This window comes from Scyliorhinus torazame, chromosome 24 (genome assembly GCF_047496885.1).
Source record: "Scyliorhinus torazame isolate Kashiwa2021f chromosome 24, sScyTor2.1, whole genome shotgun sequence".
NCBI classification, from domain to species: Eukaryota; Metazoa; Chordata; class Chondrichthyes; order Carcharhiniformes; family Scyliorhinidae; genus Scyliorhinus; species Scyliorhinus torazame.
Window position 1 is genome coordinate 34912195 of NC_092730.1, and position 20965 is coordinate 34933159.

At 47.3% G+C, this 20965-nt stretch overlaps 1 long non-coding RNA gene across 1 annotated transcript in view; it reads right to left on the bottom strand.

Annotated features, from left to right (window-relative positions):
* Positions 1-332: 332 nt before the first annotated feature.
* Positions 333-20965, bottom strand: part of LOC140400002 (uncharacterized) — a 131795-nt gene continuing 111162 nt past the window's right edge. The window contains exon 2 of the long non-coding RNA XR_011937953.1: positions 333-909. This is a non-coding gene — a long non-coding RNA (uncharacterized lncRNA). The remainder of the gene's footprint in view (positions 910-20965) is intronic.

A 20965-nucleotide genomic window follows, 5' to 3' on the forward strand; every position in this document is an offset into this window, starting at 1 on the left:
TGGGGTGCAGAGGTGATTCAGCAGGATGCTGCTTGGGATGGAACATTTAGGATATGAAGAGAGGTTGGATCGGCTTGTTTTCTCTCTCTCGCGGGAACAGAGATGACTGAGGGGTGATCTCATCGAGGTGTACAAGATTATGATAGGTATAGACAGGGCGGATAGGGAGCACCTGTTCCCCTCAGTCAAAAGGGGACACTATTGTTCTGCGATTCTGTTACAGATCAGATCTTGGAGGTATCGCTGCTGTATTCCCAGGAGGTGGTGGTCTGATTCGGAGAGCAAAAGCTTCCATCGAGGACGGGGTTCTCAATAAGAACAAACTGGAGGTGTGGGATGTTAGAATCTGCTCAGCACTGATTCATTTTTATTCATTGTTGTGTCCTGGAATAAACACGTGGATTGTAGCTGTCCATTAAAAACAAAAATAGAATTCGGAAATTTCTGGCCAGTAACTTCACCATGTCCACGTTACATCACTCAGCATCCTCAGCTGCATCACATGTGGTCCACGTTTCCAAAGCAGAGAGCACAGTTTCAGAGCAGAGAGTACATTTCCACTGGAGAGATCGCAGTTTCTCAGCAGAGCGCACAGTCCACGGCAGAGAACACAGTCCCACAGCAGAGAGCACAGTTTCACAGCAGAGAACACAGTAACACAGCAGAGAACACAGTCCCACAGCAGAGAACACAGTAACACAGCATAGAGCACAGTGACCCAGCAGAGAGCACATTTCCACAGGAGAGGTCGCCGTTTCCCAGCAGAGGCACAGTCTACAGCAGAGATCATATTCCACAGCAGAGAGCAGTTACACAGTAGAGATCTCGGTTCCACAGTAGAAATCACAGTTCAGCGGGAGAGAATATACTTAAATATCGGAAAGCAGTTTAATTAACATCAGGGAAGACCTGTCAATAACAGAGTGAAGATGCAGATAACACAGTTACACAAGAGGAAAGAGGGGAGATTTTACAACAAAGAACAAAGACAAAGAAAAGTACAGCAGAGGAACAGGCCCTTCGGCCCTCCAAGCCTGTGCCGACCATGCTGTCCATCTGAGCTAAAATCTTCTCGTCTTCCTGGGTCCGTATCCCTATATTCCCATCCTATTCATGTATTTGTCAAGATGCCCTTAAATGTCACTATCGTCCCTGCTTCCACCACCTCATCTGGCAGCGAGTTCCAGGCACCCACTACCCTCTGTGTAAAATACTTGCCTCGTACATCTCCTGTAAACCTTGCCCCTCACACCTTAAACCTATGTCCCCCAGTAATTGACCCCTCTACCCTGGGAAAAAGCCTCTGACTATCCACTCTGTCTATGCCCCTCATAATTTTGTAGACCACTTTCAGGTCACCCCTCAACCTCCGTCGTTCCAGTGAGAACAAACCAAATTTATTGAACTGCTCCTCATAGCTAATGCCCTCCATACCAGGCAACATCCTGGCAAATTTCGTCTGCACCCTCTCTAAAGCCTCCACATCCTTCTGGTAGTGTGGCGACCAGAATTGAACACTATACTCCATGTGTGGCCTAACTAAGGTCCTACACAGCTGCAACATGACTTGCCAATTCTTATACTCAGTGCCCGGGCCAATGAAGGCAAGCATGCCATATGCCTTCTTGACTACCTTCTCCACCTGTGTTGCCCCTTTCAGTGACCTGTGGACCTGTACACCTCGATCTCTCTGACTGTCAATACACTTGAGGGTTCTACCATTCACTGTATATTCCCTACCTGCATTAGATCTTCTAAAATGCATTACCTCACATTTGTCCGGATTAAACTCCATCTGCCATCTCTCCATCCAAGTCTCCAAACGATCTAAATCCTGCTGTATCCTCTGACAGTCCTCATCGCTATCCGCAATTCCACCAACCTTTTTTCGTCTGCAAAATTACGAATCAGACCCGTTACATTTTTCTCCAAATCATTTATATATACTACGAACAGCAAAGATCCCAGCACTGATCCCTGCGGGACACCACCAGACATAGCCCTCCAGTCAGAAACGCACCCTTCCATTGCTACTCTCTGCCTTCTATGACCTAGCCAAGTCGGTATCCATCTTGCTAGCTCACCCCTGATCCCCTGTGACTTCACCTTTTGTACCAGTCTGCCATGAGGGACCTTGTCAAATGCTTTACTGAAGTCCATATAGACAACATCCACTGCCCTCGCTGCATCAATCACCTTTGTGACCTCTTCCAAAAACTCTATCAAGTTAGTGCGACATGACCCCCCCTTCACAAAACCGTGCTGCCTCTCTCTAATACGTCCATTTGTTTCCAAATGGGAGTAGATCCTGTCTCGAAGAACTCTCTCCAGTAATTTCCCTACCACTGACGTAAGGCTCACCGGCCTGTAGGTCCCTGCATTATCCTTGCTCCCCTTCTTAAACAAAGGAACAACATTGGCTCTTCTCCAGTCCTCCGGGGCATCACCTGAAGACAGAGAACACTGGAACTTAATGGGAACACTTTCTATATATGTCCAGTCAGTCGATGTGTGTTATCTTGTGTGAGGCGACAGTGTCCAGCTGCTGTGTGTGTGTGTGTGTGTGTGTTGCATTGTTGGTGAGTTGCACAGTGGAATTGTGCCGCCAGGGTGCGCTGTCGAGCACACGTGGTCCTGATGAACAACATTGCGGAAGTAAGGAATTGTGTCGCTTCAACGCAATAACAAACATGGAGCAGAGTGGCGCAGCGGAAGCGTACTGGGCCCATAATCCAGAGGTCGATGGATCGAAACCATTCTCTGATAGTTTTTTTTTATACTTTCCGTTACAGTAAAAAGAAACATTTAGCTTCTCACCACAAGTATATCTGACATTTCTTTCCAGGAAACGGTTTTTTTTACTCGGCTGGAAGGGGGTTCCATCAAACATTTAATTTGTGCAACCAATGTCTGAAATGGCATTTACTCCCACAGGGACACACGCTGTAAGTGCTGCAAACACACACAGGCTTTCCATGATTGCAGAATGTTCAGCACCATTCACAACTCCTCTGTTAATGAAACAGTCCATGTCCAAAGGCAGCAATCCTGGACAATGTCCAGGCTTGGGCTGAAAAGTTCCAGGCAAAGACCATCTCTAATAAGTGAGAATCTAACCATCGCCCCTTGACATTCACCGGAATTCCCATCACTGAAACCCCACTGCCAACATCTGACTGATTGCCATTGGGCAGAAACTGAACTGGTCATATAAACACTGTGGCTAGAAGGCAGGCCAAAGACTCGGACTCCTGTGGCGAGGCACTCACTCCCTGACTCCCCAAACCCTGTCGACACAGCATAAATCAGGAATGTATTGGAATAATTTCCATTTCCTTTAATAGTTGCAATTTCAACAACACTGAATAGGTTTGACACCATCTAGGACAAAGCATCCTGCTTGATCGGCACCCCATCCATAAACACTCACTCGCTCCACCACTGATGCAGAGTGGCAGCGTGTATACCAGCTACAGGATTCACTGCAGGAAGTCACCAAGGCTCCTTTGGCAACACCTTCCAAACCCACATCCACCACCATCTAGAGAGGGACAAGGGCGGCCGACACCGCGACCTGGAGGCTCTCCTCCTGCAACTCACCATCCTGTATTAGAACTATATCTCTGTTACTTCACTGCAGCTGGATTAATTATTTCTCTGATGTAATGTATCTGTCTCTGTGTATATCTCTGTCTGTGAGCACATGCGTGTTTCTATATATGTGTGTGTGTCTGAGAATATGTGTGAATGTTTATGTGCCTGTGTGTGTATACATGTATGTGCGGGTGTGTACAACTGTGTGTGTATAATGTGTGTGACTCTGTATACTGTGTGTGTACATGTGTATATTATACCTGTGTGTATGTTTGTGTATCCGTGTGTGTGCAACTGTGTGTATAATATGTGTGGGCCTGTACACTGTGTGTGTACGTGTGTATAGCTGTGTGTGTATACCTGTGCATGTGTATGCTTGTGTGTGCGCGCGCAGTCTTCCAATTGTATGTCATTATTGTTTCCTCTCTGAGAGTCTTTTAACCATTTCTAAATCTCTCAGAGGTACAATTGTTGAGTCTGATTGCTTCTTGTGATTGCTATTTATGAGTGAGCACAGTGTCTTTCAGCATTTTACTCTGAACAACCGTTTGAGAGTAATCCTGAATCTGTCATGCTCCAGGACTCAGTGTGAGGATGGATCATAAGACCATAAGACATAGGAGCGGAAGTAAGGCCATTCGGCCCATCGAGTCCACTCCACCATTCAATCATGTCTGATTTCAACTCCATTTACCAGCTCTCTCTCCATAGCCCTTAATTCCTCGAGAAATCAAGAATTTATCAACTTCTGTCTTAAAAACACTCAACGTCCCGACCTCCACCGCCCTCTGTGGCAATGAATTCCACAGACCCACCACTCTCTGGCTGAAGAAATTTCTCCTCAGCTCTGTTCCAAAGTGACTCCCTTTTATTCTAAGGCTGTGCCCCCGGGTCCTAGTCTCCCCTGCTAATGGAAACAACTTCCCTACGTCCAACCGATCTAAGCCATTCATTATCTTGTAAGTTTCTATTAGATCTCCCCTCAACCTCCTAAACTCCAATGAATATAATCCCAGGATCCTCAGACATTTATGAATTTTGTCACCGTTTAGAAAATAGTCCATGCCTCTATTCCTTTTTCCAAAGTGCTAGACCTCGCACTTGCCCACGTTGAATTTCATCAGCCATTTCTTGGACCACTCTACTAAACTGTCTAAATCGTTCTGCAGCCTCCCCACCTCCTCCATACTACCTGCCCCTCCACCTATCTTTGTATCATCGGCAAACTTAGCCAGAATGCCCTCAGTCCCGTCTTCTAGATCGTTAATATATAAAGAGAACAGCTGCGGCCCCAACACTGAACCCTGCGGGACACCACTCGTCACCGGTTGCCATTCTGAAAAAGAACCTTTTATCCCAACTCTCTGCCTTCTGCCTGACAGCCAATCGTCAATCCATGTTAGTACCTTGCCTCGAATACCATGGGCCCTTATTTTACTCAGCAGTCTCCCGTGAGGCACCTTCTCAAAGGCCTTTTGGAAGTCAAGATAGATAACATCCATTGGCTCTCCTTGGTCTAACCTATTTGTTATCTCTTTAAAGAACTCTAACAGGTTTGTCAGGCACGACATCCCCTTACTAAATCCATGCTGACTTGTCCTAATCCGACCCTGCACTTCCAAGAATTTAGAAATCTCATCCTTAACAATGGATTCTAGAATCTTGCCAACAACCGAGGTTAGGCTAATTGGCCTATAAGTTTCCATCTTTTTCCTTGTTCCCTTCTTGAACAGGGGTGTTACAACAGCGATTTTCCAATCCTCTGGGAATTTCCGTGACTCCAGTGACTTTTGAAAGATCATTACTAACGCCTCCACTATTTCTTCAACTATCTCCTTTAGAACTCTAGGATGTAGCCCATCTGGGCCCGGAGATTTATCAATTTTTAGACCTCTTAGTTTCTCTAGCACGTTCTCCTTTGTGATGGCTACCATATTCAACTCTGCCCCCTGACTCTCCGGAATTGTTGGGATATTACTCATTTATTCTACTGTGGAGACTGATGCAAAGTATTTATTTAGTTTCTCACCTATTTCCTTCTCTCCCATCACTAGATTACCAGCGTCATTTTGGAGCGGCCGAATGTCTACTTTTGCCTCCCGTTTGTTTTTAATGTATTTAAAGAAACCTTTGCTATCATTCCTAATGTTACTGGCTAGCCTGCCTTCATAATTGATCCTCTCTTTCCTTATTTCTCTCTTTGTTATCCTCTGTTTGTTTTTGTAGCCTTCCCAATCTTCTGACTTCCCACTACTCTTTCCACATTATAGGCTTTCTCTTTCGCTTTGATGCATTCCCTAACTTCCTTTGTCAGCCATGGCTGCCTAATCCCCCCTCTGATAACCTTTCTTTTCTTTGGGATGAACCTCTGTACTGTGTCCTCAATTACTCCCAGAAACTCCTGCCATTGCTGTTCTACTGTCTTTCCCACTCGGCTCTGCTCCCAGTCGATTTTCGTCAGTTCCTCCCTCATGCCCCTGTAGTTACCTTTATTTAACTGTAATACCTTTACATCTGATTCTACCTTCTTTCTTTCAAATTGAAGATTGAATTCTACCATATTATGATCACTGCCTCCTAAGTGTTCCCTTACTTTAAGATCTTTAATCAAGTCTGACTCATTACATAACACTAAGTCCAGAATGGCCTGTTCCCTCGTGGGCTCCATCACAAGTTGTTCCAAAAAGCCCTCCTGTAAACATTCAATGAATTCCCTTTCCTTGGGTCCACTGACAGCATTATTTACCCAGTCCATCTGCATATTGAAGTCCCCCATGATCACTGTGACCTTGCCTTTCTGACATGCCCTTTCTATTTCGTGGTGCATTTTGTGCCCCCGGTCCTGACCACTGTTAGGAGGCCTGTACATAACTCCCATTATGTTTTTTTTTGCCATTGTGGTTCCTCAACTCTACCCACCCAGACGCCACATCATCTGACCCTATGTCGTTGAGTGCTATTGATTTAATTTCATTCCTAATTAACAAGGCAACCCCACCCCCTCTGCCCACTTCTCTGTCTTTTCCATAGGTTGTGAATCCCTGGATGTTTAAATGCCAGTCCTGAACCCCCTGCAACCACGTCTCTGTGATGCCTACCACATCATACCTGCCAGTCACAATCTGGGCCACAAGCTCATCTACCTTGTTCTGTACACTGCGCGCATTTAGATATAGCACCTTTAATTCTCTATTGACCGTCCCTTTTTGTTTTCATAGTGTGGTGGACCTTGGTTTACTGAGCCTTTCCATACACTGTGTCATATTTTGTGGGATGGGGACTATCGTAACCTCTCCTGAGTTTTGTCTTTTCGTGCTTTTTTGTATTCCTAAGCAGCTATGCTTCCCACTGATTACTTCACCTCTTGGTTCCCTGACTTTCCCTTCCCCCCAATCTCTAGTTTAAAGTCCGATTGACTACCCTATTTACTCTTTTCGCCAGAACACTGGTCCCAGCTCGGTTCAGGTGGAGACCATCCCAACGGTATAGGTCCCCCCTGTCCCAAAACTATGCCAGTGTCCCATGAAAAGGAACCCCTCTTTCCCACACCACTCTTTCAGCCACGTGTTAACTTCCCTTATTCTTACCTCCCTATGCCAATTTGCATGTGGCTCAGGCAGTAATCCGGAGATTATGACCCTTGAGGACCTGTTTTTTAATTTGAATCCTAGCTCTTTATAATCTCTAAACAGGTCCTCTTTCCTAGACTTGCCTATGTTGTTGGTACCGACATGGACCACAACAACTGGATCCTCCCCCTCCCTCTCCAGTATCCTTTCAAGCCGGTCAGAGATGTCCCGCACCCGAGCACCGGGCAGGCAACATACCATGCGGGACTCTTTATCCTGCTCACAAAGGATACTATCTATCCCCCTGATAATAGAATCCCCAACAACTACAACTTGCCTATTTACTCCCTCCCCTTGAATGGCCTGCTGAACCATGGTGCCTTGGTCAGCTGACTCATCCTTCCTGCAGCCCTGTTCGCCATCCACACAGGGAGCAAGTGCCTCATACCTGTTGGACAGGGTCAAGGGATGAGGCTCCTGAGTTCCTGACTGCTGGTTCCCTTTAACTGCCTGACCTGCAGTCACACCCTGCTGTCCCTGGCCACGGGCAGGATTTAAACTACTTACTCTGACAGGTGTGACTGCCTCCTGAAACACAGTGTCCAGGTAAGTCTCCCCCTCCCGGATGTGCTTCAGTGTTTGAAACTCAGACTCCGGGTCATCAACTCTGAGCCAGAGCTCTTCGAGCAGACAACACTTACAGCAGATGTGATCGCTGCAGCTCGCAATGGGATCTGCCAGCTCCCACATCAAGCAGCTCAAGCACATCACCTGACCAGCCATCACTAATTAATTAATTAGTTTAATTTAAGTTTATGAGTTTAGCTGTGTTTTTTTTTAAATTTGGGGCTATCAACCAATCAGCTCACAGCTTCCCTCTGCCGTCACTTTTGGAGGGAAAAAACTGGAAAACGAAGTTACCGTTAGGTTTTTATCCTCACAGAGACTGCTCCTCCTCCTCCGAACGGCTCCCGAAATTAGGCCCGAAGAAAGAGAGAGAACAAAACAGTCGGGAAAAAGCACCTTCTCCCACTCTTCACCGAATTACCTCACTGCACCAAATTCTCACTCTGTCTGTGTCTCACTCACTCAGGCTGTGTCTCCTTGACCTGCGCAATGCTTACTAAGTTCACTTTCTGTCTGTCTTTTATACAGACTTTAGGATGACTCACACTAAAACTTCAAAGAGAAGAATACAATGTGTACCTTTGTGCCCCTCAACAGGCCTCAGGTGACTGCCAGATAACTGCCTCTCAACAATTAGGGTGGGGGCAGCTTCAGCCAATCAGACACTAATCTACACTGCACTTTTAACTGAAAAACAGCAAAATTAGATTAACTACTTACCTTTCCTGGTTACCTCACTGCACCAAATTACCAAATTCTCACTCTGTCTGTGTCTCACTCACTCAGGCTGTGTCTCCTTGACCTGTGCATGTGTTCAGATCGTACTCTGAACATGTGTCTATGAAATATCCTGCATCTGTCACACTGCAGGACTCAGTGTGATGATGGATCTTAGTCTGAATATGTGTTTGGGGATTATCCTGTACCTGTCAGGCACTGTGACTCAGTGGGAGGATGCGGTTCAGGATGTGACATTTCAACCTCTGGGACAGTTTATAAGTTTGCATTCATTCCACGTAAATTTCCAGCACAGAAAGAAACCATTGCTGTGGGAGGTTTGAAGCAAACAATGTGAGAGTTTTGGACCAGCATTTAATATCAGAACACAATTGTGAAAGATAATGTAACCTTCAACCTGATACTGGATTGCTCTGGAAGTTTAACTCAGGTTGTACACATTGATTTGATCTGTGCCACTCAGTCTGATTCTGAGTCAGAATTTTGACATGAATGTAAAATGGACCACAGTCTGGAATTGATACAGTATCTTCCTTCAGGGACAGATTCAGTGAGAATTTTCCAATAGTTTGCAAATTACATCTCAGTTCATAGTCAGCGAAATTATATTGTATCTTTTATTTTCATAAACTAGGTGAGTTTTAAACAAGAATCAGAGTTTTTATCTTTGTCGCTTTCAGCATATCTCAATCTGAGAATGCACCTGATATTTGTGTTTGCAGCTAATGTATTTGTGAGGACGCACTCTGAGGATTAGTACAGCCACCCCTGATGTGAGTGATGTAACTGGTATTTAACTCGAATCTCAGAGTACATTATTACGGTTAATTGTGTAATTCTTAACCGGAAACCATGTGTCAGTTTTCTCTGATATTGATTATTTCACTCAGCTGCTCCATTGTGGAACTGATACAGTGATGATGAGAATGGGTGAGAATTTGCACTGGGATTTATGGGGCCTCCTGTCAGTGGTACTGAGTTAGGGTGACATGGACACAGCGTCTGTCTCTCCTGCTGTTTGATTGATGGGTTGAAAATGTGTCTCTGGAACAGTTTCCGCTGCCTGAGACTGTGGAACTGATGACCTGTCTGTGTCTCTTTGCTCTGTCAGTGCCAATGTGTGTGGGAAGGAGCTGGCGACACTCTTCCCTGTAACTTGTGTGGAGAAAACATCACATTTATTCATCTTCAGAATATTCTGGTATTTGTCTGTGGAAACAAATGATATTTAAAAACTAAAGGACAGTCAACCATTAACCAATCACAGGCCAGGGAGAAGAATGTGCAGGTTTTGATTGGCTGACAGTTTCAAATTCGAAACGCCCGCCAATTTCAGTGCAGGAAAATCCCAAATAACGGAACGGCTCAATGTTCAGGAAACTATTTGAATCTCACACTTTGTTATCTGTTTCTTGATTTTTCCCTCCCAGAATCCTGGCGTTATTTTAGGAACAGATTGAACTTGTCAATCTCATCAGTAACCGGCAGTAATAAGACCCCGTTCAGCAATTTAAAACGGAGCAAATCTCAGCTCACTGCAAAAGCAGAAACATCGAGATTACCAACCAACTCCTTCACACAGGCTTCACAGGGACAGAGAGAAAGGGCTGATTTCGGAGCCTCTCTCCTGAAAGCGGCCGGGAATGTTACACTGGGAAGTGTGGAGAGAATCCCCGACTCGATCCAGCCGGTGGAACAGGCAGCTTTGTGTCCGGAGAATAGGGAGGGCCGGGGAGAGGCAGATCTTAAAGCGCTGCAATGGACTGAGTTCCTGTGTGTGCTCAAATCTCGCTTGTTCCGGCCCCTGAGAAAACTGCGGAATAAACAGTTCAGCGCGAAAATAACCTCTTCATTCCCGCCTTTACTGTGTTCCGGGAGCGGGAAACACATCACCCGAGAGAAAAAATAATAATTTCCTTATGAATTTAACTCACCAGTTGTTAAACTCTGAATATAGTTATCATTAAATTTAAATAATTCCCTCCTGAAATTGTGCTTCTCCTCATTGTCCGTCACAAATGCCAGACTGCGTTTAAAATCCGCTCTCAATTCAGTTTGATTCTCTTCTGTGTGAAAGTGTCTGTGACGGGCGGGTATGAAGCCACATTCACAACATTCTGGAACGGGACAAATCTCTCTCCTTCACAAAGAGATTTCTCATCAAGTCAATGCGGGAAAAGATGGTGCAGCTTTTTCACAGAGATTGTGGGAGGCTCTTAAAAGAGCCGTTGGGTTTGATGAGTTTGAGAACAGTTTTACTTGGAGCTGGTGTACTTGGTCACCGCCTTTGTCCCTTCCGACACGGCGTGCTTGGCCAGTTCCCCGGGCAGCAGCAGGCGCACGGCGGTCTGGATCTCCCGGGAGCTGATGGTGCTCCGCTTGTTGTAATGGGCCAGGCGGGAAGCCTCACCCGCGATGCGCTCGAAAATATCGTTGACGAACGAGTTCATGATGCTCATAGCCTTGGAGGAGATGCCGGTGTCGGGGTGAACCTGCTTCATCACTTTGTAGATGTAGATGGAGTAACTCTCCTTCCTCGACCTTCGCCGCTTCTTGCCGCCCTTTACTGCCGGTTTCTTAATGACTTTCTTGGCTCCCTTCTTGGAAGCTGGTTTCGATGTTGGTTTCTTCTCGTCAGCCATCGTCAATATCACCCAGAAATAAAGCAAACCCCTTCCGAGCGCTGATTAAATAGACAGAGCCTCACATCTATGCTAATGAGGAATGGGGAAAGGAATGATTGTGATTGGACATTGTGAACATGAGGACAGCCAGTTATGTTCTGTTTATTTGATTAAATATAAAAGCAGACCAGTCAAAATTAGGATTTTCCACCAATCAGAAACCATCTTATACAAACATGAACTACATTTCAGAAAGAATGTCACCAGTCCCAGTTTGTCAGTGTGTAAAGATCCACCAGGAAAAGTCACTAGTCTGTCGGTGAGAGGGACTCTTCACCACAGAGGGAATGTGCGGGACTGTGGGATACATTCAGGAACTGTGAGTGTCTTGTAATATGTGAGTGTGAATATGAGTTTTACTCACTCTCTGGAACAGCCAACTGTATAGACTCTGGACTCTTGAGACTGGTAAATCTACCTTTTTATAATGGGTTTAAAAATTGCATCCATAAATGTGCGAAGCATTAAAGATACTTCGCGGTGTGTAGCCACGCTCAACTATTTGGCAAATGTAAAAGCTGACCTACTGTTCCTGCAAGAGTGCGGAATTCCGCACCTCAGCAACTACAGGCGCTGGTCGAGCTGGTGGTCCCACGGGCCATCCATCTGGTCAGGAGGAAACGACTGCCGCTCCTCCGGCCTGGATATTCTGCTGCGGGGAGGCAACTTCACCATCTCCGACGTTAAGGAGGTGGTGGGCGGGCGCCTCCTCGTAGCAGACGTGAAATACAAAAACACCCCTCTCAGACTTATTAATGTGTACGCCCCGGCTGTAAAAAGTGAGCGGCTGGCAGTCCTTCAGCAACTCCCACTGCTGTTGGCCACCTCCAAGCCAGTCATCCTGGGTGGTGACTTCAACTGCATCATCGATGCGGCTGGACGATCCAGCAAAGCCGACAGCAAACTAGACGCTACGTGCAGACTCCTGATGGAAACGGTAAAAGACGCCAAGCTGCTCGACGTCTGCAGCAACCCTGCAGACGGAGCGCAGCGTAGATACACATGGTCACGGCCAGACGGGTCCGTCCGCTCCAGGATAGACTTCTTTTTTGTGTCCCGAGCTTTCACGGTCAGGTCCACTGACGTAACGCCGGTGTTCTTCTCTGACCACTGCCTCCTACTGGCCGACTGCCACCTGCAGGAAGACCAGGGGGTAGGCAGGGGGACATGGAAGCTAAATGTAAAACTGCTGACCCCTGAGAACATCGAGGAACTCAGCAGGGATTACAAAGGTTGGAGAACCGTGAAACCCCTCTTTGAGGCCCCACATCTCTGGTGGGAAGCAATCAAGGGGAACATCAAGAGGTTTTTCATCCTCAAGGGCGTTCAAAAGGTGAGAGAGAGACGAGGGGTCATGTCCAGGCTCCAGAAAAGCATGCAAAATTTGCTCCAGCTGCAGTCGATGGGGGTGGATGTCAAGGAGGATCTCCAAGAGGTCAAGAGCCAGCAAGCCTCGCTCTACACCTCGGAGGCCTCCACGGTTATCTTCCGTTCCAGAGTCCGCTCCGTGGAGCAGGACGAAAAGTGCTCACGCTTCTTCTTCCAAAAGGTGCACAGAGAGACCTCTGTGATCAGCAGCCTGAAGGAAGAAGATGGCTCTGAAAAGTCATCGCAGTCTGACATCCTGAGGATCAGCCAATCCTTTTATGCCGGACTGTATGACCTGAAGCCAACAGATAGCACTGTTTCCCAGACCTTCCTGTCGACTATCGCGGAGGTCATAGGCGACAGCGAGCTGGAAAACCTGGACAAACCACTAACTCTGGACGAGCTGACAAAGGCCGTCAAGTCCTTCGAGACGAGTAAAACTCCCGGAAGCGACGGCTTACCGGTTGAGTTGTATTCGGCTCTGTGGGACTGGATGGGCCCAGACCTGCTGGAAGTGTACGAGAGTATGCTTCTGGAAGGCAGCATGTCAGAGTCCATGAGGAAAGGCATCATCACCCTCATCTACAAGCAGAAGGGGGAAAGGGAAGAAATTCGAATTAGGCGACCCATTTCATTGTTGAATGTGGAGTACAAAATTCTAGCCAAGGTCATCGCCAATCGGGTCAGGTCTGCTCTGGAGTCGGTGATCCACCCTGACCAGACCTGTGCTGTACCCGGCAGGAAGATCTCTGATAGCCTCGCGCTACTCAGGGATACGATCGCCTACGTGCAGGACAGGGGGGTGGACACTTGCCTCATCAGCCTTGACCAGGAGAAGGCTTTTGACAGAATATCGCACACCTACATGATGGATGTGCTCTCCAAAATGGGGTTTGGGGAGAGAATTCGCAATTGGATCAAACTGCTCTACACAAACATCTATAGCGCAGTCTCAATCAATGGGTGGGAATCAGAAAAGTTCCAGATCAAATCTGGAGTCAGGCAGGGCTGCCCTCTCTCCTCTGCCCTTTTTGTGTGCTGCATAGAACCTTTTGCCGAGTCCATCAGGAGGGATCCGGGCATAAGAGGAGTGACGATCCCAGGCAGTGGAGGCATGCAAGTCAAGGCCTCCCTGTACATGGACGACGTTGCCGTCTTCTGCTCGGATCCCGCGTCTGTACGCAGGCTCTTGACCACCTGCGACCAGTTTGAACTGGCCTCGGGAGCCAAGGTAAACCGTGGCAAGAGCGAGGCCATGTTCTTTGGGAACTGGGCCGACCGGTCCTTTGTCCCCTTCACTGTCAGGTCAGATTACCTCAAGGTGCTGGGGATATGGTTCGGAGCTGCTGGGGCATGCACCAAAAACTGGGAGGAGTGCATAGGAAAGGTAAGACAGAAACTGGGCTGGTGGGAGCAACGCTCCCTCTCCATTGCGGGCAAACCCCTGGTCATCAGGTGTGAGGTACTCTCGGTGCTACTGTACGTGGCGCAGGTCTGGCCCATAACCTGACCCTACGCCACAGCAGTCACCCGGGCCATCTTCAAATTTATCTGGCGATCCAAGATGGACCGTGTCCGAAGGGACACCATGTACAAACCTCTGGAGAAGGGAGGGCGGAACGTACCCAACGCCTCCCTCATCCTGTTGGCCACCTTTGTGTCCAGCTGCATCAAGCTGTGCGTGGACCCCCAGTATGCAAACACCAAGTGTCACTACATACTGAGGTTCTACCTGTCCCCAGTGTTACGAAGGATGGGCCTGGCCTCATTGCCGCGGAACGTTCCAAGTAGTTGGACCGTACCGTACCACCTGTCCTTCGTGGAAAAGTTTTTGAAGAAAAACACCTTTGACCACAAGGCAATGAAGCAGTGGTCAGCACGTAATGTCCTCGAGGCCCTCAGAGAAAAGGAGACCGTGGAGGACGTTGGATGGTTCCCTGAGCAGACTGCCAGAGTCATCTGGCAGAACGCCTCATCACCAGAACTTTCAAACAAGCACCAAGACCTAGCTTGGCTGGTGGTGAGAAGGGCCCTCCCCGTCAGATTCTTCATGTACACCCGAAGGCTCTGCGCCAATGCACGCTGCCCTCGGAGTGGCTGTGGGGGAAATGAGACGGTCACACACCTCCTTGTGGAATGTGCCTTTGCAAAGAAGGTCTGGAGAGAGATGCAGTGGTATTTGTCAAGGTTTATCCCAAACAGATCTGCGACAAAGGACTCTGTGCTCTACGGACTGTTTCCAGGGACACACACCGAGACAAATATCAACTGCTGCTGGAAGGTCATCAACTCGGTCAAAGACGCTCTTTGGTCTGCCCGAAACTTGCTGATCTTCCAGTGCAAAGAATTGTTCTCGACCTAGTGTTGCAGACTGGCACATTCCAAGGTCCAGGACTACGTGCTGAGGGACGCACTCAAGCTTGGGGCAGCTGCCGCCAAGGCGCAATGGGGAAAGACTGCTGTGCAAAGTCTTTCCAGCAAATGTACACTGAGGGGCGGGTAACAGTGTAAAGCCCCTCGGTCTGGGCAACCAACACTCCAATGTACAAAAACAAACATGGCACTGTAAATACTTAAGAAGGAATTGTAATGTAAAGAGTGATATGTGTATGACAATATCAAAATTGAATGAAAGTCAAGGCAACATGTAACCCTGCCGGAAATGTACAGTCAAGACAATTTGAAATGTTTCTGTAATGCTTATGATAAATTTTTATGAATAAAGTATATTTTTTTGAAAAAAAAAAAAGAGTTTTACTCACTCTCTGACACAGTGTGTGAGTGTGGGATTTACTCACTCTCTGATACAGTGTGTGAGTGTGGGATTTACTCACTCTCTGATACAGTGTGAGAGTGTGGGATTTACTCACTCTCTGATACAGTGTGTGAGTGTGAGATTTACTCACTCTCTGATACAGTGTGTGTGAGATTTACTCACTCTTTGATACAGTGTGTGAGTGTGGGATTGATTCACTCTCTGATACATTGTGAGAGTGTGGGATTTATTCACTCTCTGATACAGTGTGAGAGTGTGGGATTCACTCACTCTCTGATACTGTGTGTGTGTGGGATTTATTCACTCTCTGATACAGTGTGTGAGTGGGGGATTTACTCATTCTCTGATACTGTGTGTGAGTGTGGGATTTACTCAGTCTCTGTTACTGTATGAGAGTGGGATTTACGCACTCTCTGATACAGTCTGTGTGTGTGGGATTTACTCACTCTCTGACACAGTGTGAGAGTGTGGGATTTACTCACTCTCTGATACAGTGTGAGAGTGTGGGATGTACGCACTTTCTGATACTGTGTGCGAGTGTGGGATTTACTCACTCTGATACAGTGTGTGAGTGTGGGATTTACTCACTCTCTGATAGTGTGTGAGTGTGAGATTTACTCACTCTCTGATACAGTGTGTGAGTGTGGGATTTAATCACTCTCTGATACAGTGTGTGTGTGTCGGATTTACTCTCTCTCTAATACAGTGTGTGAGTGTTGGATTTACTCACTCTCCGATACAGTGTGTGAGAGGGGGATTTCCTCACTCTCTGATACAGTGTGTGAGTGTGGGATTTACTCACTCCCTGATACAGTGTGAGTGTCGGTTTTACTCACTCTCCGATACCATGTGAGAGTGGGGGATTTCCTCACTCTCCGATAGTGTGTGAGTGGGGGATTTCCTCACTCTCTGATACAGTGTCTGTGTGGAATTTACTCACTCTCTGATATAGTGTGTGTGTGGGGGATTTACTCACTCTCTGATACAGTGTGTGAGTGTGGGATTTACTCACTCTCTGATACAGTGTGAGTGTGGGGTTTACTCACTCTCTGATACTGTGCGTGTGTGTGGGATTTACTCACTCTCTGATACAGTGTGTGAGTGTGGTATTTACTCACTCGCTGATACAGTGTGTGTGTAGGGGGGATTTACTCACTCTCTGACAGTGTGAGTGTGGGATTTACTCACTCTCTGATACAGTGTGAGAGTGTGGGATTTACTCACTCTCTGATACAGTCAGTGTGAGTGGGATTGACTCACTCTCTGATACAGTGTGTGTCTGGGGGATTTACTCACTCTCTGATACAGTGTGTGAGTGTGGGATTTACTCACTCTCTGATACAGTGTGAGAGTGTGGGATTTATCACACTCTGACACAGTGTGAGTGTGGGATTTACTCACTCTCTAAAAAAGTGTGAGAGTGTGGGATTTACTCACTCTCTGATACAGTGTGAGAGTGTGGGATTTACTCACTCTGATAGTGTGTGTGTGGGATTTACTCACTCTCTGATACAGTGTGAGAGTGTGGGGTTTACTCACTCTCTGATACAGTGTGTGAGTGTGGGATTTACTCACTCTGATACAGTGTGTGAGTGTGGGATTTACTCACTCTCTGATACAGTGTGAGAGTGTGGGATTTACTCACTCTCTGTTACAGTGTGTGAGTGTGGGATTTACTCACTCTCTGATACAGTGTGTGTGTGGGATTTACTCACTCTTTGATACAGTGTGTGAGTGTGGGATTTCCTCACTCTCTGATGGTGTGTGTGTGGGATTTACTCACTTTCTGTTACAGTATGTGAGTGTGGGATTTACTCCCTCTCTGATACTGTGTGTGAGTGTGGGATTTACTCACTCTCTGATACAGTGTGTGTGTGGAGAATTTACTCACTCTCTGACACAGGATGTGAGTGTGGGATTTACTCACTCTCTGATACAGTGTGTGAGTGTGGGATTTACTCGCTCTCTGATACAGTGTGTGAGTGTGGGATTTACTCACTCTCTGATACAGTGTGAGAGTGTGGGATTTACTCACTCTCTGATACAGTGTGTGAGTGTGGGATTTACTCACTCTCTGATACAGTGTGTGAGTGTGGGATTTACTCACTCTCTGATACATTGTGAGTGTGAGTATTACTCTAGCTGAAGCCTTACCAACATTTTACAGTTCCAGCAGAACCTGCGTGTTCTTAAACTCTATGCCTCGGCTAATATAGACTGTGGTACCATAGGTCTGGCATTTTCAAGCTCAGGGTTGTGACCTGTGGGTGGATCTCGGGAAGGTTTCAGGATGTTGGCGGTAATCAAGATTGCGGGGGGAATGGCCAATGGTCACAACCAGCTTTTAAAAGTGCCGGCCGTGATGGCTGTTTGAGATTAACGGCCATCCCGCGCGTTCCTGCCTTATCAAGTAGTGCGCAAGGTGGACTGGCTCCTCCTGATGTCAGTGCACAGTCCCAGGCCAGTTATATTCAGCAAATTCTGGAGTCCTCCCACCGGAAGCGCTGGCAGACTGCAGGTCACACGCCACTTACGCTGACATCACGTGTTCTGGGCCCGAGTGAGATTCCTCCATTTTGCAGCTGCCAGCAGTGCTGGAGTGAACTCCGGGGCCTCTGGTGAACAACCCATGAAGAGGCTGAAAACAGGAACAAAGCAGCACAATGATGATTATTTGAGGGGTGGGTTTATAAATTGTGCCACTGCAATCAGGATTCAAATTTCATGCGTGTTACATGCAGGGAATTACTGGCAAATGAATGTTTAAAACCTCAAATTGTCAAAGACATTTGAAGACTAAGTATGGCGAGTTCGAGGACAAACCTCTGTAATTTTTGTCAATGAATGCAGTGAGATCTTCAATCATCAGCTGGAGTCATTATCAGAAATGTAACATTGTATAACAAAGCAAGTGAGATCGTGGGGACCAAGCAGGCTCACCTGTCACATTAAAGTCAAGTGAAAATGGTGTGTCGCGAAGATCAGCCGCGATGGCCGCAAAGGCCGCCCAGCGAGGGTCCCGAAGGATGGCCGGTTGGTAAAAATGGGACCCCGGTTAAAAAGTTTGATCCACACTGCCATAGGCTTCCTTACCCATTGTATCCAGCTGCTCTGCTACCTTAAGGTACTGGTGTACATGCACACCAAGATCCCTCCGGTCCTTCGAGCCTCCCAGCGTCCTGCCATTTATCATGTATTCTCTTGTCTTGTTTGTCCTGCCCAACTGCATCTCTTCCAGATTGAATTCCGTTTGCCACTGATCAGTCCATCTGTGTCCTCCTGTATTCGGAGGCTATCCTCCTCAATATTTACCACCCCACCAAATTTCATATTTGCAGCAAACTTACTGATGAACCCTCCTATATTCATATCTAAAGCATTTGTATCAACCACAAACAGCAAGGGCCTCAACACTGATCCCTGTGGGAAACCACTGGACATAATCTTCCAATCAGAGGCTCTGGACTGGTTTAGCACAGTGGACTAAGCAGCTGGCATGTAATGCAGAACAATGCCAGCCGCGAAGGTTCAATTCCCGTACCGGCCTCCCCGAACTGGTGCCGGAATGTGGCGACTTGGTGCTTTTCACAGTAACTTCATTGAAGCCTACTTGTGACAATAAGCAATTATTATTGTTAGAAAAACACTCCTCCACCAACAGCCTCTGCTTCCTGCCACTCAGCAATTTTGGATCCAATTTGCCAAATTTCCTTCAGTCCCTTGGGCATGTGTCTTCACATCAGTCTCCCATGTGGGACCTGATGAAAAGCCTTGCTGAAGTGCAAGTAGATTACGTCAAATGCATTTCACTCATTGACACACCTGTTCACCTCTTCGAAACATTCAATCCATTTCGTCAGACATGTCCTCCCCTTAACCAAACCACGCTGACCTTTTAATCACTGCCTCTACAAATGCAGATTAATTCTGTGTCTCAGATTTGCTTCCAATAGTTTCCCCACCACTCGGGTTAGACGGACTGGCCTGTAGTTTCCTGGTTAATCCTTTCCTCTCTTCTTCATAATGGTACTACATTGGCGATCCTCCAGTCTGCCAATGTAGTACCATTATGAAGAAGAGAGGAAAGGCCTCTCCTGTGGCCAGAGAGGAATTGAAATTTATTGCCAGTGCCCCTGCTGTTTCCTCATTTGCCTCACTCATCACTTGTTTGCACTGAGTGCTGAATTTGGTGCTTTTTGAGTGCGATAGTGAGAGTTTGGTGACCGAGGGAGTGCTGAATTTGGTGCTTTTTGAGTGCGATAGTGAGAGTTTGGTGACCGAGGGAGTGCTGAATTTGGTGCTTTTTGAGTGCGATAGTGAGAGTTTGGTGACCGAGGGAGTTAGGTGAGGAGGGAGTAAGGTGCTCCTTTCATTTTGTTTCCGACATTTCCGCAAAGAGTGAGAAGAGAGCCAGGAGTTTACAGGAAGTGTAGCTGACTGGGAGCAGAGTCGGAGGGCGGAGATCTAGTTAGTCTACACAGCAGCTATATTCTTTAAGGTAAGAGGGGATGGAGGCTAGGCCAGTTACATGCTCCTCCTGTAGGATGTGGGTGGTGAGGGATACCACCGGTGTCCCCACTGACTATACCTGCGGGAAGTGCACCCAATTTCAGCTCCTCAAAGACCGTGTTAGGGAACTGGAGCTGAAGCTGGATGAACTTTGGATCATCCGGGAGGCAGAGGGGGTGATTGAGAAGAGTTACAGGGAGGTAACCACACCCAAGGTACAGGACAAGAATAGCTGGGTTACAGTCAGGGGGAAAAAAACAAACAGGCAGACAGTGCAGGGATCCCTCGTGGCCGTTCCCCTTCAAAACAAGTATACTGTTTTGGATGCTGTTGGGGGGGATGACCTACCGGGGGAAGGCCCTAGCGGTCAGGTCTCTGGCACGGAGTCTGGCTCTGGGGCTCAGAAGGGAAGGGGGGAGAATAGAAAAGCAATAGTTGTAGGAGATTCAATGGTTAGGGGAATAGATAGGAGATTCTGTGGTCGCGAGCGAGACTCCCGGAAGGTATGTTGCCTCCCGGGTGCCAGGGCCAGGGATGTCTCGGATCGTGTCTTCAGGATCCTTAAGGGGGAGGGGGAGCAGCCAGAAGTCGTGGTGCACATTGGTACCAACGACATAGGTAGGAAAAGGGGTGTGGAGGTAATAAACAAGTTTAGGGAGTTAGGCTGGAAGTTGACAGCCAGGACAGACAGAGTTGTCATCTCTGGTTTGTTGCCGGTGCCACGTGATAGCGAGGCTAGGAATAGGGAGAGAGTGCAGTTGAACACGTGGCTGCAGGAATGGTGTAGGAGGGAGGGCTTCAGGTATTTGGATAATTGGAGCGCATTCTGGGGAAGGTGGGACCTGTACAAGCAGGACGGGTTGCATCTGAACCAGAGGGGCACCAATATCCTGGGAGGGAGGTTTGCTAGTACTCTTCGGGAGGGTTTAAACTAATTTGGCAGGGGAATGGGAACCGGATTTGTAGTCCAGCAACTAAGGTAGCCGATATTCAGGACGCCAAAGCATGTAATGAGGCAATGGGGAAGGGAACACTGACAAAGGAGAGTATTTGCAGGCACGGAGATGGGTTGAAGTGTGTATACTTCAATGCAAGAAGCA